Source organism: Salminus brasiliensis, chromosome 2, assembly GCF_030463535.1.
Source record: "Salminus brasiliensis chromosome 2, fSalBra1.hap2, whole genome shotgun sequence".
In the NCBI taxonomy this organism is placed as follows: Eukaryota; Metazoa; Chordata; class Actinopteri; order Characiformes; family Bryconidae; genus Salminus; species Salminus brasiliensis.
This window is the reverse complement of record NC_132879.1, coordinates 59259951-59282255: the sequence shown is the minus strand read 5'-3', so window position 1 is coordinate 59282255 and position 22305 is coordinate 59259951. Positions and strand designations below refer to the sequence as shown.

At 48.4% G+C, this 22305-nt stretch overlaps 36 non-coding genes across 36 annotated transcripts; 22 read left to right on the top strand and 14 right to left on the bottom strand.

Annotated features, from left to right (window-relative positions):
- The first annotated feature begins 721 nt into the window (after positions 1-721).
- trnav-uac (transfer RNA valine (anticodon UAC)) lies at positions 722-794 on the top strand. Its single transcript has one exon. It is a non-coding gene; the product is annotated as a tRNA-Val (tRNA).
- Positions 795-1364: 570 nt separating this feature from the next.
- On the top strand, positions 1365-1436 carry trnad-guc (transfer RNA aspartic acid (anticodon GUC)). Its single transcript has one exon. It is a non-coding gene; the product is annotated as a tRNA-Asp (tRNA).
- Positions 1437-1529: 93 nt separating this feature from the next.
- Positions 1530-1601, bottom strand: trnag-ucc (transfer RNA glycine (anticodon UCC)). Its single transcript has one exon. It is a non-coding gene; the product is annotated as a tRNA-Gly (tRNA).
- A 541-nt stretch (positions 1602-2142) lies between these two features.
- On the top strand, positions 2143-2215 carry trnav-uac (transfer RNA valine (anticodon UAC)). Its single transcript has one exon. It is a non-coding gene; the product is annotated as a tRNA-Val (tRNA).
- Positions 2216-2785: 570 nt separating this feature from the next.
- On the top strand, positions 2786-2857 carry trnad-guc (transfer RNA aspartic acid (anticodon GUC)). Its single transcript has one exon. It is a non-coding gene; the product is annotated as a tRNA-Asp (tRNA).
- A 93-nt stretch (positions 2858-2950) lies between these two features.
- Positions 2951-3022, bottom strand: trnag-ucc (transfer RNA glycine (anticodon UCC)). Its single transcript has one exon. It is a non-coding gene; the product is annotated as a tRNA-Gly (tRNA).
- Positions 3023-3563: 541 nt separating this feature from the next.
- Positions 3564-3636, top strand: trnav-uac (transfer RNA valine (anticodon UAC)). Its single transcript has one exon. It is a non-coding gene; the product is annotated as a tRNA-Val (tRNA).
- A 735-nt stretch (positions 3637-4371) lies between these two features.
- Positions 4372-4443, bottom strand: trnag-ucc (transfer RNA glycine (anticodon UCC)). The gene has a single exon. It is a non-coding gene; the product is annotated as a tRNA-Gly (tRNA).
- Positions 4444-4984: 541 nt separating this feature from the next.
- On the top strand, positions 4985-5057 carry trnav-uac (transfer RNA valine (anticodon UAC)). Its single transcript has one exon. It is a non-coding gene; the product is annotated as a tRNA-Val (tRNA).
- A 735-nt stretch (positions 5058-5792) lies between these two features.
- trnag-ucc (transfer RNA glycine (anticodon UCC)) lies at positions 5793-5864 on the bottom strand. The gene has a single exon. It is a non-coding gene; the product is annotated as a tRNA-Gly (tRNA).
- Positions 5865-6405: 541 nt separating this feature from the next.
- trnav-uac (transfer RNA valine (anticodon UAC)) lies at positions 6406-6478 on the top strand. The gene has a single exon. It is a non-coding gene; the product is annotated as a tRNA-Val (tRNA).
- A 570-nt stretch (positions 6479-7048) lies between these two features.
- Positions 7049-7120, top strand: trnad-guc (transfer RNA aspartic acid (anticodon GUC)). The gene has a single exon. It is a non-coding gene; the product is annotated as a tRNA-Asp (tRNA).
- A 93-nt stretch (positions 7121-7213) lies between these two features.
- trnag-ucc (transfer RNA glycine (anticodon UCC)) lies at positions 7214-7285 on the bottom strand. The gene has a single exon. It is a non-coding gene; the product is annotated as a tRNA-Gly (tRNA).
- Positions 7286-8634: 1349 nt separating this feature from the next.
- Positions 8635-8706, bottom strand: trnag-ucc (transfer RNA glycine (anticodon UCC)). The gene has a single exon. It is a non-coding gene; the product is annotated as a tRNA-Gly (tRNA).
- Positions 8707-9247: 541 nt separating this feature from the next.
- Positions 9248-9320, top strand: trnav-uac (transfer RNA valine (anticodon UAC)). Its single transcript has one exon. It is a non-coding gene; the product is annotated as a tRNA-Val (tRNA).
- A 570-nt stretch (positions 9321-9890) lies between these two features.
- On the top strand, positions 9891-9962 carry trnad-guc (transfer RNA aspartic acid (anticodon GUC)). The gene has a single exon. It is a non-coding gene; the product is annotated as a tRNA-Asp (tRNA).
- A 93-nt stretch (positions 9963-10055) lies between these two features.
- Positions 10056-10127, bottom strand: trnag-ucc (transfer RNA glycine (anticodon UCC)). The gene has a single exon. It is a non-coding gene; the product is annotated as a tRNA-Gly (tRNA).
- A 541-nt stretch (positions 10128-10668) lies between these two features.
- trnav-uac (transfer RNA valine (anticodon UAC)) lies at positions 10669-10741 on the top strand. The gene has a single exon. It is a non-coding gene; the product is annotated as a tRNA-Val (tRNA).
- A 735-nt stretch (positions 10742-11476) lies between these two features.
- Positions 11477-11548, bottom strand: trnag-ucc (transfer RNA glycine (anticodon UCC)). The gene has a single exon. It is a non-coding gene; the product is annotated as a tRNA-Gly (tRNA).
- A 541-nt stretch (positions 11549-12089) lies between these two features.
- On the top strand, positions 12090-12162 carry trnav-uac (transfer RNA valine (anticodon UAC)). Its single transcript has one exon. It is a non-coding gene; the product is annotated as a tRNA-Val (tRNA).
- A 735-nt stretch (positions 12163-12897) lies between these two features.
- trnag-ucc (transfer RNA glycine (anticodon UCC)) lies at positions 12898-12969 on the bottom strand. The gene has a single exon. It is a non-coding gene; the product is annotated as a tRNA-Gly (tRNA).
- Positions 12970-13510: 541 nt separating this feature from the next.
- trnav-uac (transfer RNA valine (anticodon UAC)) lies at positions 13511-13583 on the top strand. Its single transcript has one exon. It is a non-coding gene; the product is annotated as a tRNA-Val (tRNA).
- A 735-nt stretch (positions 13584-14318) lies between these two features.
- trnag-ucc (transfer RNA glycine (anticodon UCC)) lies at positions 14319-14390 on the bottom strand. The gene has a single exon. It is a non-coding gene; the product is annotated as a tRNA-Gly (tRNA).
- A 541-nt stretch (positions 14391-14931) lies between these two features.
- trnav-uac (transfer RNA valine (anticodon UAC)) lies at positions 14932-15004 on the top strand. Its single transcript has one exon. It is a non-coding gene; the product is annotated as a tRNA-Val (tRNA).
- A 570-nt stretch (positions 15005-15574) lies between these two features.
- On the top strand, positions 15575-15646 carry trnad-guc (transfer RNA aspartic acid (anticodon GUC)). Its single transcript has one exon. It is a non-coding gene; the product is annotated as a tRNA-Asp (tRNA).
- A 93-nt stretch (positions 15647-15739) lies between these two features.
- trnag-ucc (transfer RNA glycine (anticodon UCC)) lies at positions 15740-15811 on the bottom strand. Its single transcript has one exon. It is a non-coding gene; the product is annotated as a tRNA-Gly (tRNA).
- Positions 15812-16352: 541 nt separating this feature from the next.
- On the top strand, positions 16353-16425 carry trnav-uac (transfer RNA valine (anticodon UAC)). Its single transcript has one exon. It is a non-coding gene; the product is annotated as a tRNA-Val (tRNA).
- Positions 16426-16995: 570 nt separating this feature from the next.
- On the top strand, positions 16996-17067 carry trnad-guc (transfer RNA aspartic acid (anticodon GUC)). Its single transcript has one exon. It is a non-coding gene; the product is annotated as a tRNA-Asp (tRNA).
- Positions 17068-17160: 93 nt separating this feature from the next.
- Positions 17161-17232, bottom strand: trnag-ucc (transfer RNA glycine (anticodon UCC)). Its single transcript has one exon. It is a non-coding gene; the product is annotated as a tRNA-Gly (tRNA).
- Positions 17233-17773: 541 nt separating this feature from the next.
- trnav-uac (transfer RNA valine (anticodon UAC)) lies at positions 17774-17846 on the top strand. Its single transcript has one exon. It is a non-coding gene; the product is annotated as a tRNA-Val (tRNA).
- Positions 17847-18581: 735 nt separating this feature from the next.
- trnag-ucc (transfer RNA glycine (anticodon UCC)) lies at positions 18582-18653 on the bottom strand. The gene has a single exon. It is a non-coding gene; the product is annotated as a tRNA-Gly (tRNA).
- Positions 18654-19194: 541 nt separating this feature from the next.
- Positions 19195-19267, top strand: trnav-uac (transfer RNA valine (anticodon UAC)). Its single transcript has one exon. It is a non-coding gene; the product is annotated as a tRNA-Val (tRNA).
- A 1348-nt stretch (positions 19268-20615) lies between these two features.
- Positions 20616-20688, top strand: trnav-uac (transfer RNA valine (anticodon UAC)). The gene has a single exon. It is a non-coding gene; the product is annotated as a tRNA-Val (tRNA).
- Positions 20689-21258: 570 nt separating this feature from the next.
- trnad-guc (transfer RNA aspartic acid (anticodon GUC)) lies at positions 21259-21330 on the top strand. The gene has a single exon. It is a non-coding gene; the product is annotated as a tRNA-Asp (tRNA).
- Positions 21331-21423: 93 nt separating this feature from the next.
- On the bottom strand, positions 21424-21495 carry trnag-ucc (transfer RNA glycine (anticodon UCC)). Its single transcript has one exon. It is a non-coding gene; the product is annotated as a tRNA-Gly (tRNA).
- Positions 21496-22036: 541 nt separating this feature from the next.
- Positions 22037-22109, top strand: trnav-uac (transfer RNA valine (anticodon UAC)). The gene has a single exon. It is a non-coding gene; the product is annotated as a tRNA-Val (tRNA).
- The last annotated feature ends 196 nt before the right edge of the window (positions 22110-22305 follow it).

Below are 22305 nucleotides of genomic sequence, written 5' to 3'. Positions count from 1 at the left end.
TTCCCCGACGGGGAGATTGTGATTTTTTTCGGTTCTAACGACAGACGTGACAGAGGCGGCCAAAGCTTGAAAAGCAAAATGTTGCCAAGTACAATGCGCCAAAAGCCATGCATTGGCCGGGAATCGAACCCGGGTCAACTGCTTGGAAGGCAGCTATGCTCACCAATAAACCACCAATGCTACACACTTAACCACAGAAAGTGCAATACACAGTAACCTGGCCAAGTCCTTCAAACAGATGAAGAGATTCCTTTCAAAAGGAGTCAAACTGCTGAAAGGAACAGTTTCACAGGCTGATGCACACAACTGCAGAGCTGCTACCTCAGCCCTGATCCGCATTGTTGTCTGATGCAAAATAGGACCCAGCTATGCCTTCGTAAGCAGTGAAGTGGACAGTATCTATGCCTTTCACGCGGAAGACCGGGATTGGATTCCCCGATGGAGAGGTTGTCTTTTATTCTGTTCTTTCGACAGAAGTGTAAAAATGTACGAAACAAATCTTTGCCAAGTGTGACGAACCAAAGGTCCTGCGTTTGCCTGGAAACCGACCCGGGGCAACAGCTTGGAGGCAGCTATGCTATCACCTGTGTCACCAACGCTGCAAAAGCCACCGATGTTGACTCTGTTTCAAGGACCGAGGTACAAAGTTTCAGGTGGGACGTTGGTCCCGAAACCTGTCGTTGTCATTGTAGGACACAAGCACACAACTGCCCAGGTCCTGGTTTCTGTAGTGTAGTGGTTATCACATTGGCTTTACACGCGAAAGGTCCCTGGTTCGAAACCAGGCAGAAACAGTGGCTTTTGGGTTGGATTTTGATAGTTCTAGTTTTCGTTTTGGCCTCTCTGGCGGACACACTGTTAAAAGGAACACTGGAGAATGCAGGCATCGATCCTGCTACCACTTACACGCTGAGCCAGCGCTCCACCATTTGAGCTAATTCCCCCTGGGGAAGAATTTGATGTTTGCCTGTCATGGCAAGAACATAACAATTTACAAGGTCAAAGAGCGCTGGCAGTCCACGCCTACACTCTCTGGACTTTCATTCTAGCGTTCCGAGTTCAAATCCCGATGGATCCTGTCTTTCCGAAAAGACAAAAAAGGGGCGTGGCCTTTGTACTCCATGTCATGCTTCAGAAAAGAAAAGCCACTGTGCAGTAGTGACTCAAGGGCATGGTGTTTGCTGACAATATTTGAGATGTTGAGATGCCTGACCAAGTCCTTCAACTGAGAAAGAGTTTCCTTTCACAAGGAGTCAGACTTCTGAAAGAATGAGCATGACAGACTGATGCAGAAAGATGCAGATCTGCAACCTCAGCCCAGATCCGTACTGTCATCTGTTGCTGAAGAACCTCACCCCGGGGCTTCCTCGTTAGTATAGTGGATAGTATCTCCGCCTGTCACGCGGAAGACCGGGGTTCGATTCCCCGACGGGGAGATTGTGATTTTTTTCGGTTCTAACGACAGACGTGACAGAGGCGGCCAAAGCTTGAAAAGCAAAATGTTGCCAAGTACAATGCGCCAAAAGCCATGCATTGGCCGGGAATCGAACCCGGGTCAACTGCTTGGAAGGCAGCTATGCTCACCACTATACCACCAATGCTACACGCTTAACCACAGAAAGTGCAATACACAGTAACCTGGCCAAGTCCTTCAAACAGATGAAGAGATTCCTTTCAAAAGGAGTCAAACTGCTGAAAGGAACAGTTTCACAGGCTGATGCACACAACTGCAGAGCTGCTACCTCAGCCCTGATCCGCATTGTTGTCTGATGCAAAATAGGACCCAGCTATGCCTTCGTAAGCAGTGAAGTGGACAGTATCTATGCCTTTCACGCGGAAGACCGGGATTGGATTCCCCGATGGAGAGGTTGTCTTTTATTCTGTTCTTTCGACAGAAGTGTAAAAATGTACGAAACAAATCTTTGCCAAGTGTGACGAACCAAAGGTCCTGCGTTTGCCTGGAAACCGACCCGGGGCAACAGCTTGGAGGCAGCTATGCTATCACCTGTGTCACCAACGCTGCAAAAGCCACCGATGTTGACTCTGTTTCAAGGACCGAGGTACAAAGTTTCAGGTGGGACGTTGGTCCCGAAACCTGTCGTTGTCATTGTAGGACACAAGCACACAACTGCCCAGAGCCTGGTTTCTGTAGTGTAGTGGTTATCACTTTCGCTTTACACGCGAAAGGTCCCTGGTTTGAAACCAGGCAGATACAGTGGCTTTTGGGTTGGATTTTGATAGTTCTAGTTTTCGTTTTGGCCTCTCTGGCGGACACACTGTTAAAAGGAACACTGGAGAATGCAGGCATCGATCCTGCTACCACTTACACGCTGAGCCAGCGCTCCACCATTTGAGCTAATTACCCCTGGGGAAGAATTTGATGTTTGCCTGTCATGGCAAGAACATAACAATTTACAAGGTCAAAGAGCGCTGGCAGTCCACGCCTACACTCTCTGGACTTTCATTCTAGCGTTCCGAGTTCAAATCCCGATGGATCCTGTCTTTCCGAAAAGACAAAAAAGGGGCGTGGCCTTTGTACTCCATGTCATGCTTCAGAAAAGAAAAGCCACTGTGCAGTAGTGACTCAAGGGCATGGTGTTTGCTGACAATATTTGAGATGTTGAGATGCCTGACCAAGTCCTTCAACTGAAAAAGAGTTTCCTTTCACAAGGAGTCAGACTTCTGAAAGAATGAGCATGACAGACTGATGCAGAAAGATGCAGATCTGCAACCTCAGCCCAGATCCGTACTGTCATCTGTTGCTGAAGAACGTCACTCAGGGGCTTCCTCGTTAGTATAGTGGATAGTATCTCCGCCTGTCACGCGGAAGACCGGGGTTCGATTCCCCGACGGGGAGATTGTGATTTTTTTCGGTTCTAACGACAGACGTGACAGAGGCGGCCAAAGCTTGAAAAGCAAAATGTTGCCAAGTACAATGCGCCAAAAGCCATGCATTGGCCGGGAATCGAACCCGGGTCAACTGCTTGGAAGGCAGCTATGCTCACCACTATACCACCAATGCTACACACTTAACCACAGAAAGTGCAATACACAGTAACCTGGCCAAGTCCTTCAAACAGATGAAGAGATTCCTTTCAAAAGGAGTCAAACTGCTGAAAGGAACAGTTTCACAGGCTGATGCACACAACTGCAGAGCTGCTACCTCAGCCCTGATCCGCATTGTTGTCTGATGCAAAATAGGACCCAGCTATGCCTTCGTAAGCAGTGAAGTGGACAGTATCTATGCCTTTCACACGGAAGACCGGGATTGGATTCCCCGATGGAGAGGTTGTCTTTTATTCTGTTCTTTCGACAGAAGTGTAAAAATGTACGAAACAAATCTTTGCCAAGTGTGACGAACCAAAGGTCCTGCGTTTGCCTGGAAACCGACCCGGGGCAACAGCTTGGAGGCAGCTATGCTATCACCTGTGTCACCAACGCTGCAAAAGCCACCGATGTTGACTCTGTTTCAAGGACCGAGATACAAAGTTTCAGGTGGGACGTTGGTCCCGAAACCTGTCGTTGTCATTGTAGGACACAAGCACACGACTGCCCAGGGCCTGGTTTCTGTAGTGTAGTGGTTGTCACGTTCACTTTACACGCGAAAGGTCCCTGGTTCGAAACCAGGCAGAAACAATGACCTTTGGGTTGGATTTCAATAGTTCTAGTTTTCGTTTTGGCCTCTCTGGCGGACAAACTGTTAAAAGGAACACTGGAGAATGCAGGCATCGATCCTGCTACCACTTACACGCTTAGCCAGCGCTCCACCATTTGAGCTAATTCCCCCTGGGGAAGAATTTGATGTTTGCCTGTCATGGCAAGAACATAACAATTTACAAGGTCAAAGAGCGCTGGCAGTCCACGCCTACACTCTCTGGACTTTCATTCTAGCGTTCCGAGTTCAAATCCCGATGGATCCTGTCTTTCCGAAAAGACAAAAAAGGGGCGTGGCCTTTGTACTCCATGTCATGCTTCAGAAAAGAAAAGCCACTGTGCAGTAGTGACTCAAGGGCATGGTGTTTGCTGACAATATTTGAGATGTTGAGATGCCTGACCAAGTCCTTCAACTGAGAAAGAGTTTCCTTTCACAAGGAGTCAGACTTCTGAAAGAATGAGCATGACAGACTGATGCAGAAAGATGCAGATCTGCAACCTCAGCCCAGATCCTTACTGTCATCTGTTGCTGAAGAACCTCACCCAGGGGCTTCCTCGTTAGTATAGTGGATAGTATCTCCGCCTGTCACGCGGAAGACCGGGGTTCGATTCCCTGACGGGGAGATTGTGATTTTTTTCGGTTCTAACGACAGACGTGACAGAGGCGGCCAAAGCTTGAAAAGCAAAATGTTGCCAAGTACAATGCGCCAAAAGCCATGCATTGGCCGGGAATCGAACCCGGGTCAACTGCTTGGAAGGCAGCTATGCTCACCACTATACCACCAATGCTACACACTTAACCACAGAAAGTGCAATACACAGTAACCTGGCCAAGTCCTTCAAACAGATGAAGAGATTCCTTTCAAAAGGAGTCAAACTGCTGAAAGGAACAGTTTCACAGGCTGATGCACACAACTGCAGAGCTGCTACCTCAGCCCTGATCCGCATTGTTGTCTGATGCAAAATAGGACCCAGCTATGCCTTCATAAGCAGTGAAGTGGACAGTATCTATGCCTTTCACGCGGAAGACCGGGATTGGATTCCCCGATGGAGAGGTTGTCTTTTATTCTGTTCTTTCGACAGAAGTGTAAAAATGTACGAAACAAATCTTTGCCAAGTGTGACGAACCAAAGGTCCTGCGTTTGCCTGGAAACCGACCCGGGGCAACAGCTTGGAGGCAGCTATGCTATCACCTGTGTCACCAACGCTGCAAAAGCCACCGATGTTGACTCTGTTTCAAGGACCGAGATACAAAGTTTCAGGTGGGACGTTGGTCCCGAAACCTGTCGTTGTCATTGTAGGACACAAGCACACGACTGCCCAGGGCCTGGTTTCTGTAGTGTAGTGGTTGTCACGTTCACTTTACACGCGAAAGGTCCCTGGTTCGAAACCAGGCAGAAACAATGACCTTTGGGTTGGATTTCAATAGTTCTAGTTTTCGTTTTGGCCTCTCTGGCGGACAAACTGTTAAAAGGAACACTGGAGAATGCAGGCATCGATCCTGCTACCACTTACACGCTTAGCCAGCGCTCCACCATTTGAGCTAATTCCCCCTGGGGAAGAATTTGATGTTTGCCTGTCATGGCAAGAACATAACAATTTACAAGGTCAAAGAGCGCTGGCAGTCCACGCCTACACTCTCTGGACTTTCATTCTAGCATTCCGAGTTCAAATCCCGATGGATCCTGTCTTTCCGAAAAGACAAAAAAGGGGCGTGGCCTTTGTACTCCATGTCATGCTTCAGAAAAGAAAAGCCACTGTGCAGTAGTGACTCAAGGGCATGGTGTTTGCTGACAATATTTGAGATGTTGAGATGCCTGACCAAGTCCTTCAACTGAGAAAGAGTTTCCTTTCACAAGGAGTCAGACTTCTGAAAGAATGAGCATGACAGACTGATGCAGAAAGATGCAGATCTGCAACCTCAGCCCAGATCCTTACTGTCATCTGTTGCTGAAGAACCTCACCCAGGGGCTTCCTCGTTAGTATAGTGGATAGTATCTCCGCCTGTCACGCGGAAGACCGGGGTTCGATTCCCTGACGGGGAGATTGTGATTTTTTTCGGTTCTAACGACAGACGTGACAGAGGCGGCCAAAGCTTGAAAAGCAAAATGTTGCCAAGTACAATGCGCCAAAAGCCATGCATTGGCCGGGAATCGAACCCGGGTCAACTGCTTGGAAGGCAGCTATGCTCACCACTATACCACCAATGCTACACACTTAACCACAGAAAGTGCAATACACAGTAACCTGGCCAAGTCCTTCAAACAGATGAAGAGATTCCTTTCAAAAGGAGTCAAACTGCTGAAAGGAACAGTTTCACAGGCTGATGCACACAACTGCAGAGCTGCTACCTCAGCCCTGATCCGCATTGTTGTCTGATGCAAAATAGGACCCAGCTATGCCTTCATAAGCAGTGAAGTGGACAGTATCTATGCCTTTCACGCGGAAGACCGGGATTGGATTCCCCGATGGAGAGGTTGTCTTTTATTCTGTTCTTTCGACAGAAGTGTAAAAATGTACGAAACAAATCTTTGCCAAGTGTGACGAACCAAAGGTCCTGCGTTTGCCTGGAAACCGACCCGGGGCAACAGCTTGGAGGCAGCTATGCTATCACCTGTGTCACCAACGCTGCAAAAGCCACCGATGTTGACTCTGTTTCAAGGACCGAGGTACAAAGTTTCAGGTGGGACGTTGGTCCCGAAACCTGTCGTTGTCATTGTAGGACACAAGCACACAACTGCCCAGGTCCTGGTTTCTGTAGTGTAGTGGTTATCACATTCGCTTTACACGCGAAAGGTCCCTGGTTCGAAACCAGGCAGAAACAGTGGCTTTTGGGTTGGATTTTGATAGTTCTAGTTTTCGTTTTGGCCTCTCTGGCGGACACACTGTTAAAAGGAACACTGGAGAATGCAGGCATCGATCCTGCTACCACTTACACGCTGAGCCAGCGCTCCACCATTTGAGCTAATTCCCCCTGGGGAAGAATTTGATGTTTGCCTGTCATGGCAAGAACATAACAATTTACAAGGTCAAAGAGCGCTGGCAGTCCACGCCTACACTCTCTGGACTTTCATTCTAGCGTTCCGAGTTCAAATCCCGATGGATCCTGTCTTTCCGAAAAGACAAAAAAGGGGCGTGGCCTTTGTACTCCATGTCATGCTTCAGAAAAGAAAAGCCACTGTGCAGTAGTGACTCAAGGGCATGGTGTTTGCTGACAATATTTGAGATGTTGAGATGCCTGACCAAGTCCTTCAACTGAGAAAGAGTTTCCTTTCACAAGGAGTCAGACTTCTGAAAGAATGAGCATGACAGACTGATGCAGAAAGATGCAGATCTGCAACCTCAGCCCAGATCCGTACTGTCATCTGTTGCTGAAGAACCTCACCCAGGGGCTTCCTCGTTAGTATAGTGGGTAGTATCTCCGCCTGTCACGCGGAAGACCGGGGTTCGATTCCCCGACGGGGAGATTGTGATTTTTTTCGGTTCTAACGACAGACGTGACAGAGGCGGCCAAAGCTTGAAAAGCAAAATGTTGCCAAGTACAATGCGCCAAAAGCCATGCATTGGCCGGGAATCGAACCCAGGTCAACTGCTTGGAAGGCAGCTATGCTCACCACTATACCACCAATGCTACACACTTAACCACAGAAAGTGCAATACACAGTAACCTGGCCAAGTCCTTCAAACAGATGAAGAGAATCCTTTCAAAAGGAGTCAAACTGCGGAAAGGAACAGTTTCACAGGCTGATGCACACAACTGCAGAGCTGCTACCTCAGCCCTGATCCGCATTGTTGTCTGATGCAAAATAGGACCCAGCTATGCCTTCGTAAGCAGTTTAGTGGACAGTATCTATGCCTTTCACGCGGAAGACCGGGATTGGATTCCCCGATGGAGAGGTTGTCTTTTATTCTGTTCTTTCGACAGAAGTGTAAAAATGTACGAAACAAATCTTTGCCAAGTGTGACGAACCAAAGGTCCAGCGTTTGCCTGGAAACCGACCCGGGGCAACAGCTTGGAGGCAGCTATGCTATCACCTGTGTCACCAACGCTGCAAAAGCCACCGATGTTGACTCTGTTTCAAGGACCGAGGTACAAAGTTTCAGGTGGGACGTTGGTCCCGAAACCTGTCGTTGTCATTGTAGGACACAAGCACACAACTGCCCAGGGCCTGGTTTCTGTAGTGTAGTGGTTGTCGCGTTCGCTTTACACGCAAAAGGTCCCTGGTTTGAAACCAGGCAGATACAGTGACTTTTGGGTTGGATTTTGATAGTTCTAGGTGTCGTTTTGGCCTCTCTGGCGGACACACTGTTAAAAGGAACACTGGAGAATGCAGGCATCGATCCTGCTACCACTTACACGCTGAGCCAGCGCTCCACCATTTGAGCTAATTACCCCTGGGGAAGAATTTGATGTTTGCCTGTCATGGCAAGAACATAACAATTTACAAGGTCAAAGAGCGCTGGCAGTCCACGCCTACACTCTCTGGACTTTCATTCTAGCGTTCCGAGTTCAAATCCCGATGGATCCTGTCTTTCCGAAAAGACAAAAAAGGGGCGTGGCCTTTGTACTCCATGTCATGCTTCAGAAAAGAAAAGCCACTGTGCAGTAGTGACTCAAGGGCATGGTGTTTGCTGACAATATTTGAGATGTTGAGATGCCTGACCAAGTCCTTCAACTGAGAAAGAGTTTCCTTTCACAAGGAGTCAGACTTCTGAAAGAATGAGCATGACAGACTGATGCAGAAAGATGCAGATCTGCAACCTCAGCCCAGATCCGTACTGTCATCTGTTGCTGAAGAACCTCACCCAGGGGCTTCCTAGTTAGTATAGTGGTTAGTATCTCCGCCTGTCACGCGGAAGACCGGGGTTCGATTCCCCGACGGGGAGATTGTGATTTTTTTCGGTTCTAACGACAGACGTGACAGAGGCGGCCAAAGCTTGAAAAGCAAAATGTTGCCAAGTACAATGCGCCAAAAGCCATGCATTGGCCAGGAATCGAACCCGGGTCAACTGCTTGGAAGGCAGCTATGCTCACCACTATACCACCAATGCTACACACTTAACCACAGAAAGTGCAATACACAGTAACCTGGCCAAGTCCTTCAAACAGATGAAGAGATTCCTTTCAAAAGGAGTCAAACTGCTGAAAGGAACAGTTTCACAGGCTGATGCACACAACTGCAGAGCTGCTACCTCAGCCCTGATCCGCATTGTTGTCTGATGCAAAATAGGACCCAGCTATGCCTTCGTAAGCAGTGAAGTGGACAGTATCTATGCCTTTCACGCGGAAGACCGGGATTGGATTCCCCGATGGAGACGTTGTCTTTTATTCTGTTCTTTCGACAGAAGTGTAAAAATGTACGAAACAAATCTTTGCCAAGTGTGACGACCCAAAGGTCCTGCGTTTGCCTGGAAACCGACCCGGGGCAACAGCTTGGAGGCAGCTATGCTATCACCTGTGTCACCAACGCTGCAAAAGCCACCGATGTTGACTCTGTTTCAAGGACCGAGGTACAAAGTTTCAGGTGGGACGTTGGTCCCGAAACCTGTCGTTGTCATTGTAGGACACAAGCACACAACTGCCCAGGGCCTGATTTCTGTAGTGTAGTGGTTATCACATTCACTTTACACGCGAAAGGTCCCTGGTTCGAAACCAGGCAGAAACAGTGACTTTTGGGTTGGATTTTGATAGTTCTAGTTTTCGTTTTGGCCTCTCTGGCGGACTCACTGTTAAAAGGAACACTGGAGAATGCAGGCATCGATCCTGCTACCACTTACACGCTGAGCCAGCGCTCCACCATTTGAGCTAATTACCCCTGGGGAAGAATTTGATGTTTGCCTGTCATGGCAAGAACATAACAATTTACAAGGTCAAAGAGCGCTGGCAGTCCACGCCTACACTCTCTGGACTTTCATTCTAGCGTTCCGAGTTCAAATCCCGATGGATCCTGTCTTTCCGAAAAGACAAAAAAGGGGCGTGGCCTTTGTACTCCATGTCATGCTTCAGAAAAGAAAAGCCACTGTGCAGTAGTGACTCAAGGGCATGGTGTTTGCTGACAATATTTGAGATGTTGAGATGCCTGACCAAGTCCTTCAACTGAGAAAGAGTTTCCTTTCACAAGGAGTCAGACTTCTGAAAGAATGAGCATGACAGACTGATGCAGAAAGATGCAGATCTGCAACCTCAGCCCAGATCCGTACTGTCATCTGTTGCTGAAGAACCTCACCCAGGTGCTTCCTCGTTAGTATAGTGGTTAGTATCTCCGCCTGTCACGCGGAAGACCGGGGTTCGATTCCCCGACGGGGAGATTGTGATTTTTTTCGGTTCTAACGACAGACGTGACAGAGGCGGCCAAAGCTTGAAAAGCAAAATGTTGCCAAGTACAATGCGCCAAAAGCCATGCATTGTCCGGGAATCGAACCCGGGTCAACTGCTTGGAAGGCAGCTATGCTCACCACTATACCACCAATGCTACACACTTAACCACAGAAAGTGCAATACACAGTAACCTGGCCAAGTCCTTAAAACAGATGAAGAGATTCCTTTCAAAAGGAGTCAAACTGCTGAAAGGAACAGTTTCACAGGCTGATGCACACAACTGCAGAGCTGCTACCTCAGCCCTGATCCGCATTGTTGTCTGATGCAAAATAGGACCCAGCTATGCCTTCGTAAGCAGTGAAGTGGACAGTATCTATGCCTTTCACGCGGAAGACCGGGATTGGATTCCCCGATGGAGAGGTTGTCTTTTATTCTGTTCTTTCGACAGAAGTGTAAAAATGTACGAAACAAATCTTTGCCAAGTGTGACGAACCAAAGGTCCTGCGTTTGCCTGGAAACCGACCCGGGGCAACAGCTTGGAGGCAGCTATGCTATCACCTGTGTCACCAACGCTGCAAAAGCCACCGATGTTGACTCTGTTTCAAGGACCGAGGTACAAAGTTTCAGGTGGGACGTTGGTCCCGAAACCTGTCGTTGTCATTGTAGGACACAAGCACACAACTTCCCAGGGCCTGGTTTCTGTAGTGTAGTGGTTATCACATTCGCTTTACACGTGAAAGGTCCCTGGTTCGAAACCAGGCAGAAACAGTGACTTTTGGGTTGGATTTTGATAGTTCTAGTTTTCGTTTTGGCCTCTCTGGCGGACACACTGTTAAAAGGAACACTGGAGAATGCAGGCATCGATCCTGCTACCACTTACACGCTGAGCCAGCGCTCCACCATTTGAGCTAATTACCCCTGGGGAAGAATTTGATGTTTGCCTGTCATGGCAAGAACATAACAATTTACAAGGTCAAAGAGCGCTGGCAGTCCACGCCTACACTCTCTGGACTTTCATTCTAGCGTTCCGAGTTCAAATCCCGATGGATCCTGTCTTTCCGAAAAGACAAAAAAGGGGCGTGGCCTTTGTACTCCATGTCATGCTTCAGAAAAGAAAAGCCACTGTGCAGTAGTGACTCAAGGGCATGGTGTTTGCTGACAATATTTGAGATGTTGAGATGCCTGACCAAGTCCTTCAACTGAGAAAGAGTTTCCTTTCACAAGGAGTCAGACTTCTGAAAGAATGAGCATGACAGACTGATGCAGAAAGATGCAGATCTGCAACCTCAGCCCAGATCCGTACTGTCATCTGTTGCTGAAGAACCTCACCCAGGGGCTTCCTAGTTAGTATAGTGGTTAGTATCTCCGCCTGTCACGCGGAAGACCGGGGTTCGATTCCCCGACGGGGAGATTGTGATTTTTTTCGGTTCTAACGACAGACGTGACAGAGGCGGCCAAAGCTTGAAAAGCAAAATGTTGCCAAGTACAATGCGCCAAAAGCCATGCATTGGCCAGGAATCGAACCCGGGTCAACTGCTTGGAAGGCAGCTATGCTCACCACTATACCACCAATGCTACACACTTAACCACAGAAAGTGCAATACACAGTAACCTGGCCAAGTCCTTCAAACAGATGAAGAGATTCCTTTCAAAAGGAGTCAAACTGCTGAAAGGAACAGTTTCACAGGCTGATGCACACAACTGCAGAGCTGCTACCTCAGCCCTGATCCGCATTGTTGTCTGATGCAAAATAGGACCCAGCTATGCCTTCGTAAGCAGTGAAGTGGACAGTATCTATGCCTTTCACGCGGAAGACCGGGATTGGATTCCCCGATGGAGAGGTTGTCTTTTATTCTGTTCTTTCGACAGAAGTGTAAAAATGTACGAAACAAATCTTTGCCAAGTGTGACGACCCAAAGGTCCTGCGTTTGCCTGGAAACCGACCCGGGGCAACAGCTTGGAGGCAGCTATGCTATCACCTGTGTCACCAACGCTGCAAAAGCCACCGATGTTGACTCTGTTTCAAGGACCGAGGTACAAAGTTTCAGGTGGGACGTTGGTCCCGAAACCTGTCGTTGTCATTGTAGGACACAAGCACACAACTGCCCAGGGCCTGGTTTCTGTAGTGTAGTGGTTATCACATTCACTTTACACGCGAAAGGTCCCTGGTTCGAAACCAGGCAGAAACAGTGACTTTTGGGTTGGATTTTGATAGTTCTAGTTTTCGTTTTGGCCTCTCTGGCGGACTCACTGTTAAAAGGAACACTGGAGAATGCAGGCATCGATCCTGCTACCACTTACACGCTGAGCCAGCGCTCCACCATTTGAGCTAATTACCCCTGGGGAAGAATTTGATGTTTGCCTGTCATGGCAAGAACATAACAATTTACAAGGTCAAAGAGCGCTGGCAGTCCACGCCTACACTCTCTGGACTTTCATTCTAGCGTTCCGAGTTCAAATCCCGATGGATCCTGTCTTTCCGAAAAGACAAAAAAGGGGCGTGGCCTTTGTACTCCATGTCATGCTTCAGAAAAGAAAAGCCACTGTGCAGTAGTGACTCAAGGGCATGGTGTTTGCTGACAATATTTGAGATGTTGAGATGCCTGACCAAGTCCTTCAACTGAGAAAGAGTTTCCTTTCACAAGGAGTCAGACTTCTGAAAGAATGAGCATGACAGACTGATGCAGAAAGATGCAGATCTGCAACCTCAGCCCAGATCCGTACTGTCATCTGTTGCTGAAGAACCTCACCCAGGGGCTTCCTCGTTAGTATAGTGGTTAGTATCTCCGCCTGTCACGCGGAATACCGGGGTTCGATTCCCCGACGGGGAGATTGTGATTTTTTTCGGTTCTAACGACAGACGTGACAGAGGCGGCCAAAGCTTGAAAAGCAAAATGTTGCCAAGTACAATGCGCCAAAAGCCATGCATTGGCCGGGAATCGAACCCGGGTCAACTGCTTGGAAGGCAGCTATGCTCACCACTATACCACCAATGCTACACACTTAACCACAGAAAGTGCAATACACAGTAACCTGGCCAAGTCCTTCAAACAGATGAAGAGATTCCTTTCAAAAGGAGTCAAACTGCTGAAAGGAACAGTTTCACAGGCTGATGCACACAACTGCAGAGCTGCTACCTCAGCCCTGATCCGCATTGTTGTCTGATGCAAAATAGGACCCAGCTATGCCTTCGTAAGCAGTGAAGTGGACAGTATCTATGCCTTTCACGCGGAAGACCGGGATTGGATTCCCCGATGGAGAGGTTGTCTTTTATTCTGTTCTTTCGACAGAAGTGTAAAAATGTACGAAACAAATCTTTGCCAAGTGTGACGAACCAAAGGTCCTGCGTTTGCCTGGAAACCGACCCGGGGCAACAGCTTGGAGGCAGCTATGCTATCACCTGTGTCACCAACGCTGCAAAAGCCACCGATGTTGACTCTGTTTCAAGGACCGAGGTACAAAGTTTCAGGTGGGACGTTGGTCCCGAAACCTGTCGTTGTCATTGTAGGACACAAGCACACAACTGCCCAGGGCCTGGTTTCTGTAGTGTAGTGCTTATCACATTCGCTTTACACGCGAAAGGTCCCTGGTTCGAAACCAGGCAGAAACAGTGACTTTTGGGTTGGATTTTGATAGTTCTAGTTTTCGTTTTGGCCTCTCTGGCGGACTCACTGTTAAAAGGAACACTGGAGAATGCAGGCATCGATCCTGCTACCACTTACACGCTGAGCCAGCGCTCCACCATTTGAGCTAATTACCCCTGGGGAAGAATTTGATGTTTGCCTGTCATGGCAAGAACATAACAATTTACAAGGTCAAAGAGCGCTGGCAGTCCACGCCTACACTCTCTGGACTTTCATTCTAGCGTTCCGAGTTCAAATCCCGATGGATCCTGTCTTTCCGAAAAGACAAAAAAGGGGCGTGGCCTTTGTACTCCATGTCATGCTTCAGAAAAGAAAAGCCACTGTGCAGTAGTGACTCAAGGGCATGGTGTTTGCTGACAATATTTGAGATGTTGAGATGCCTGACCAAGTCCTTCAACTGAGAAAGAGTTTCCTTTCACAAGGAGTCAGACTTCTGAAAGAATGAGCATGACAGACTGATGCAGAAAGATGCAGATCTGCAACCTCAGCCCAGATCCGTACTGTCATCTGTTGCTGAAGAACCTCACCCAGGGGCTTCCTCGTTAGTATAGTGGTTAGTATCTCCGCCTGTCACGCGGAATACCGGGGTTCGATTCCCCGACGGGGAGATTGTGATTTTTTTCGGTTCTAACGACAGACGTGACAGAGGCGGCCAAAGCTTGAAAAGCAAAATGTTGCCAAGTACAATGCGCCAAAAGCCATGCATTGGCCGGGAATCGAACCCGGGTCAACTGCTTGGAAGGCAGCTATGCTCACCACTATACCACCAATGCTACACACTTAACCACAGAAAGTGCAATACACAGTAACCTGGCCAAGTCCTTCAAACAGATGAAGAGATTCCTTTCAAAAGGAGTCAAACTGCTGAAAGGAACAGTTTCACAGGCTGATGCACACAACTGCAGAGCTGCTACCTCAGCCCTGATCCGCATTGTTGTCTGATGCAAAATAGGACCCAGCTATGCCTTCGTAAGCAGTGAAGTGGACAGTATCTATGCCTTTCACGCGGAAGACCGGGATTGGATTCCCCGATGGAGAGGTTGTCTTTTATTCTGTTCTTTCGACAGAAGTGTAAAAATGTACGAAACAAATCTTTGCCAAGTGTGACGAACCAAAGGTCCTGCGTTTGCCTGGAAACCGACCCGGGGCAACAGCTTGGAGGCAGCTATGCTATCACCTGTGTCACCAACGCTGCAAAAGCCACCGATGTTGACTCTGTTTCAAGGACCGAGGTACAAAGTTTCAGGTGGGACGTTGGTCCCGAAACCTGTCGTTGTCATTGTAGGACACAAGCACACAACTGCCCAGGGCCTGGTTTCTGTAGTGTAGTGCTTATCACATTCGCTTTACACGCGAAAGGTCCCTGGTTCGAAACCAGGCAGAAACAGTGACTTTTGGGTTGGATTTTGATAGTTCTAGTTTTCGTTTTGGCCTCTCTGGCGGACTCACTGTTAAAAGGAACACTGGAGAATGCAGGCATCGATCCTGCTACCACTTACACGCTAAGCCAGCGCTCCACCATTTGAGCTAATTACCCCTGGGGAAGAATTTGATGTTTGCCTGTCATGGCAAGAACATAACAATTTACAAGGTCAAAGAGCGCTGGCAGTCCACGCCTACACTCTCTGGACTTTCATTCTAGCGTTCCGAGTTCAAATCCCGATGGATCCTGTCTTTCCGAAAAGACAAAAAAGGGGCGTGGCCTTTGTACTCCATGTCATGCTTCAGAAAAGAAAAGCCACTGTGCAGTAGTGACTCAAGGGCATGGTGTTTGCTGACAATATTTGAGATGTTGAGATGCCTGACCAAGTCCTTCAACTGAGAAAGAGTTTCCTTTCACAAGGAGTCAGACTTCTGAAAGAATGAGCATGACAGACTGATGCAGAAAGATGCAGATCTGCAACCTCAGCCCAGATCCGTACTGTCATCTGTTGCTGAAGAACCTCACCCAGGGGCTTCCTCGTTAGTATAGTGGTTAGTATCTCCGCCTGTCACGCGGAAGACCGGGGTTCGATTCCCCGACGGGGAGATTGTGATTTTTTTCGGTTCTAACGACAGACGTGACAGAGGCGGCCAAAGCTTGAAAAGCAAAATGTTGCCAAGTACAATGCGCCAAAAGCCATGCATTGGCCGGGAATCGAACCCGGGTCAACTGCTTGGAAGGCAGCTATGCTCACCACTATACCACCAATGCTACACACTTAACCACAGAAAGTGCAATACACAGTAACCTGGCCAAGTCCTTCAAACAGATGAAGAGATTCCTTTCAAAAGGAGTCAAACTGCTGAAAGGAACAGTTTCACAGGCTGATGCACACAACTGCAGAGCTGCTACCTCAGCCCTGATCCGCATTGTTGTCTGATGCAAAATAGGACCCAGCTATGCCTTCGTAAGCAGTGAAGTGGACAGTATCTATGCCTTTCACGCGGAAGACCGGGATTGGATTCCCCGATGGAGAGGTTGTCTTTTATTCTGTTCTTTCGACAGAAGTGTAAAAATGTACGAAACAAATCTTTGCCAAGTGTGACGAACCAAAGGTCCTGCGTTTGCCTGGAAACCGACCCGGGGCAACAGCTTGGAGGCAGCTATGCTATCACCTGTGTCACCAACGCTGCAAAAGCCACCGATGTTGACTCTGTTTCAAGGACCGAGGTACAAAGTTTCAGGTGGGACGTTGGTCCCGAAACCTGTCGTTGTCATTGTAGGACACAAGCACACAACTGCCCAGGGCCTGGTTTCTGTAGTGTAGTGCTTATCACATTCGCTTTACACGCGAAAGGTCCCTGGTTCGAAACCAGGCAGAAACAGTGACTTTTGGGTTGGATTTTGATAGTTCTAGTTTTCGTTTTGGCCTCTCTGGCGGACTCACTGTTAAAAGGAACACTGGAGAATGCAGGCATCGATCCTGCTACCACTTACACGCTGAGCCAGCGCTCCACCATTTGAGCTAATTACCCCTGGGGAAGAATTTGATGTTTGCCTGTCATGGCAAGAACATAACAATTTACAAGGTCAAAGAGCGCTGGCAGTCCACGCCTACACTCTCTGGACTTTCATTCTAGCGTTCCGAGTTCAAATCCCGATGGATCCTGTCTTTCCGAAAAGACAAAAAAGGGGCGTGGCCTTTGTACTCCATGTCATGCTTCAGAAAAGAAAAGCCACTGTGCAGTAGTGACTCAAGGGCATGGTGTTTGCTGACAATATTTGAGATGTTGAGATGCCTGACCAAGTCCTTCAACTGAGAAAGAGTTTCCTTTCACAAGGAGTCAGACTTCTGAAAGAATGAGCATGACAGACTGATGCAGAAAGATGCAGATCTGCAACCTCAGCCCAGATCCGTACTGTCATCTGTTGCTGAAGAACCTCACCCAGGGGCTTCCTCGTTAGTATAGTGGTTAGTATCTCCGCCTGTCACGCGGAAGACCGGGGTTCGATTCCCCGACGGGGAGATTGTGATTTTTTTCGGTTCTAACGACAGACGTGACAGAGGCGGCCAAAGCTTGAAAAGCAAAATGTTGCCAAGTACAATGCGCCAAAAGCCATGCATTGGCCGGGAATCGAACCCGGGTCAACTGCTTGGAAGGCAGCTATGCTCACCACTATACCACCAATGCTACACACTTAACCACAGAAAGTGCAATACACAGTAACCTGGCCAAGTCCTTCAAACAGATGAAGAGATTCCTTTCAAAAGGAGTCAAACTGCTGAAAGGAACAGTTTCACAGGCTGATGCACACAACTGCAGAGCTGCTACCTCAGCCCTGATCCGCATTGTTGTCTGATGCAAAATAGGACCCAGCTATGCCTTCGTAAGCAGTGAAGTGGACAGTATCTATGCCTTTCACGCGGAAGACCGGGATTGGATTCCCCGATGGAGAGGTTGTCTTTTATTCTGTTCTTTCGACAGAAGTGTAAAAATGTACGAAACAAATCTTTGCCAAGTGTGACGAACCAAAGGTCCTGCGTTTGCCTGGAAACCGACCCGGGGCAACAGCTTGGAGGCAGCTATGCTATCACCTGTGTCACCAACGCTGCAAAAGCCACCGATGTTGACTCTGTTTCAAGGACCGAGGTACAAAGTTTCAGGTGGGACGTTGGTCCCGAAACCTGTCGTTGTCATTGTAGGACACAAGCACACAACTGCCCAGGGCCTGGTTTCTGTAGTGTAGTGGTTATCACGTTCGCTTTACACGCGAAAGGTCCCTGGTTCGAAACCAGGCAGAAACAGTGACTTTTGGGTTGGATTTTGATAGTTCTAGTTTTCGTTTTGGCCTCTCTGGCGGACTCACTGTTAAAAGGAACACTGGAGAATGCAGGCATCGATCCTGCTACCACTTACACGCTGAGCCAGCGCTCCACCATTTGAGCTAATTACCCCTGGGGAAGAATTTGATGTTTGCCTGTCATGGCAAGAACATAACAATTTACAAGGTCAAAGAGCGCTGGCAGTCCACGCCTACACTCTCTGGACTTTCATTCTAGCGTTCCGAGTTCAAATCCCGATGGATCCTGTCTTTCCGAAAAGACAAAAAAGGGGCGTGGCCTTTGTACTCCATGTCATGCTTCAGAAAAGAAAAGCCACTGTGCAGTAGTGACTCAAGGGCATGGTGTTTGCTGACAATATTTGAGATGTTGAGATGCCTGACCAAGTCCTTCAACTGAGAAAGAGTTTCCTTTCACAAGGAGTCAGACTTCTGAAAGAATGAGCATGACAGACTGATGCAGAAAGATGCAGATCTGCAACCTCAGCCCAGATCCGTACTGTCATCTGTTGCTGAAGAACCTCACCCAGGGGCTTCCTCGTTAGTATAGTGGTTAGTATCTCCGCCTGTCACGCGGAATACCGGGGTTCGATTCCCCGACGGGGAGATTGTGATTTTTTTCGGTTCTAACGACAGACGTGACAGAGGCGGCCAAAGCTTGAAAAGCAAAATGTTGCCAAGTACAATGCGCCAAAAGCCATGCATTGGCCGGGAATCGAACCCGGGTCAACTGCTTGGAAGGCAGCTATGCTCACCACTATACCACCAATGCGACACACTTAACCACAGAAAGTGCAATACACAGTAACCTGGCCAAGTCCTTCAAACAGATGAAGAGATTCCTTTCAAAAGGAGTCAAACTGCTGAAAGGAACAGTTTCACAGGCTGATGCACACAACTGCAGAGCTGCTACCTCAGCCCTGATCCGCATTGTTGTCTGATGCAAAATAGGACCCAGCTATGCCTTCGTAAGCAGTGAAGTGGACAGTATCTATGCCTTTCACGCGGAAGACCGGGATTGGATTCCCCGATGGAGAGGTTGTCTTTTATTCTGTTCTTTCGACAGAAGTGTAAAAATGTACGAAACAAATCTTTGCCAAGTGTGACGAACCAAAGGTCCTGCGTTTGCCTGGAAACCGACCCGGGGCAACAGCTTGGAGGCAGCTATGCTATCACCTGTGTCACCAACGCTGCAAAAGCCACCGATGTTGACTCTGTTTCAAGGACCGAGGTACAAAGTTTCAGGTGGGACGTTGGTCCCGAAACCTGTCGTTGTCATTGTAGGACACAAGCACACAACTGCCCAGGGCCTGGTTTCTGTAGTGTAGTGGTTATCACATTCGCTTTACACGCGAAAGGTCCCTGGTTCGAAACCAGGCAGAAACAGTGACTTTTGGGATGGATTTTGATAATTCTAGTTTTCGTTTTGGCCTCTCTGGCGGACTCACTGTTAAAAGGAACACTGGAGAATGCAGGCATCGATCCTGCTACCGCTTACACGCTGAGCCAGCGCTCCACCATTTGAGCTAATTACCCCTGGGGAAGAATTTGATGTTTGCCTGTCATGGCAAGAACATAACAATTTACAAGGTCAAAGAGCGCTGGCAGTCCACGCCTACACTCTCTGGACTTTCATTCTAGCGTTCCGAGTTCAAATCCCGATGGATCCTGTCTTTCCGAAAAGACAAAAAAGGGGCGTGGCCTTTGTACTCCATGTCATGCTTCAGAAAAGAAAAGCCACTGTGCAGTAGTGACTCAAGGGCATGGTGTTTGCTGACAATATTTGAGATGTTGAGATGCCTGACCAAGTCCTTCAACTGAGAAAGAATTTCCTTTCACAAGGAGTCAGACTTCTGAAAGAATGAGCATGACAGACTGATGCAGAAAGATGCAGATCTGCAACCTCAGCCCAGATCCGTACTGTCATCTGTTGCTGAAGAACCTCAGCCAGGGGCTTCCTCGTTAGTATAGTGGATAGTATCTCCGCCTGTCACGCGGAAGACCGGGGTTCGATTTCCCGATGGGGAGATTGTGATTTTTTTCGGTTCTAACGACAGACGTGACAGAGGCGGCCAAAGCTTGAAAAGCAAAATGTTGCCAAGTACAATGCGCCAAAAGCCATGCATTGGCCGGGAATCGAACCCCGGTCAACTGCTTGGAAGGCAGTTATGCTCACCACTATACCACCAATGCTACACACTTAACCACCGAAAGTGCAATACACAGTAACCTGGCCAAGTCCTTCAAACAGATGAAGAGATTCCTTTCAAAAGGAGTCAAACTGCTGAAAGGAACAGTTTCACAGGCTGATGCACACAACTGCAGAGCTGCTACCTCAGCCCTGATCCGCATTGTTGTCTGATGCAAAATAGGACCCAGCTATGCCTTCGTAAGCAGTGAAGTGGACAGTATCTATGCCTTTCACGCGGAAGACCGGGATTGGATTCCCCGATGGAGAGGTTGTCTTTTATTCTGTTCTTTCGACAGAAGTGTAAAAATGTACGAAACAAATCTTTGCCAAGTGTGACGAACCAAAGGTCCTGCGTTTGCCTGGAAACCGACCCGGGGCAACAGCTTGGAGGCAGCTATGCTATCACCTGTGTCACCAACGCTGCAAAAGCCACCGATGTTGACTCTGTTTCAAGGACCGAGGTACAAAGTTTCAGGTGGGACGTTGGTCCCGAAACCTGTCATTGTCATTGTAGGACACAAGCACACAACTGCCCAGGGCCTGGTTTCTGTGGTGTAGTGGTTATCACATTCGCTTTACACGCGAAAGGTCCCTGGTTCGAAACCAGGCAGAAACAGTGACTTTTGGGTTGGATTTTGATAGTTCTAGTTTTCGTTTTGGCCTCTCTGGCGGACACACTGTTAAAAGGAACACTGGAGAATGCAGGCATCGATCCTGCTACCACTTACACGCTGAGCCAGCGCTCCACCATTTGACCTAATTACCTCTGGGGAAGAATTTGATGTTTGCATGTCATGGCAAGAACATAACAATTTACAAGGTCAAAGAGCGCTGGCAGTCCACGCCTACACTCTCTGGACTTTCATTCTAGCGTTCCGAGTTCAAATCCCGATGGATCCTGTCTTTCCGAAAAGACAAAAAAGGGGCGTGGCCTTTGTACTCCATGTCATGCTTCAGAAAAGAAAAGCCACTGTGCAGTAGTGACTCAAGGGCATGGTGTTTGCTGACAATATTTGAGATGTTGAGATGCCTGACCAAGTCCTTCAACTGAGAAAGAGTTTCCTTTCACAAGGAGTCAGACTTCTGAAAGAATGAGCATGACAGACTGATGCAGAAAGATGCAGATCTGCAACCTCAGCCCAGATCCGTACTGTCATCTGTTGCTGAAGAACCTCACCCAGGGGCTTCCTCGTTAGTATAGTGGATAGTATCTCCGCCTGTCACGCGGAAGACCGGGGTTCGATTCCCCGACGGGGAGATTGTGATTTTTTTCGGTTCTAACGACAGACGTGACAGAGGCGTCCAAAGCTTGAAAAGCAAAATGTTGCCAAGTACAATGCGCCGAAAGCCATGCATTGGCCGGGAATCGAACCCTGGTCAACTGCTTGGAAGGCAGCTATGCTCACCACTATACCACCAATGCTACACACTTAACCACAGAAAGTGCAATACACAGTAACCTGGCCAAGTCCTTCAAACAGATGAAGAGATTCCTTTCAAAAGGAGTCAAACTGCTGAAAGGAACAGCTTGACAGGCTGATGCACACAACTGCAGAGCTGCTACCTCAGCCCTGATCCGCATTGTTGTCTGATGCAAAATAGGACCCAGCTATGCCTTCGTAAGCAGTGAAGTGGACAGTATCTATGCCTTTCACACGGAAGACCGGGATTGGATTCCCCGATGGAGAGGTTGTCTTTTATTCTGTTCTTTCGATAGAAGTGTAAAAATGTACGAAACAAATCTTTGCCAAGTGAGATGAACCAAAGGTCCTGCGTTTGCCTGGAAACCGACCCGGGGCAACAGCTTGGAGGCAGCTATGCTATCACCTGTGTCACCAACGCTGCAAAAGCCACCGATGTTGACTCTGTTTCAAGGACCGAGGTACAAAGTTTCAGGTGGGACGTTGGTCCCGAAACCTGTCGTTGTCATTGTAGGACACAAGCACACAACTGCCCAGGGCCTGGTTTCTGTAGTGTAGTGGTTATTACGTTTGCTTTACACGCAAAAGGTCCCTGGTTTGAAACCAGGCAGATACAGTGACTTTTGGGTTGGATTTTGATAGTTCTAGTTTTCGTTTTGGCCTCTCTGGTGGACACACTGTTAAAAGGAACACTGGAGAATGCAGGCATCGATCCTGCTACCATTTACACGCTGAGCCAGCGCTCCACCATTTGAGCTAATTACCCCTGGGGAAGAATTTGATGTTTGCCTGTCATGGCAAGAACATAACAA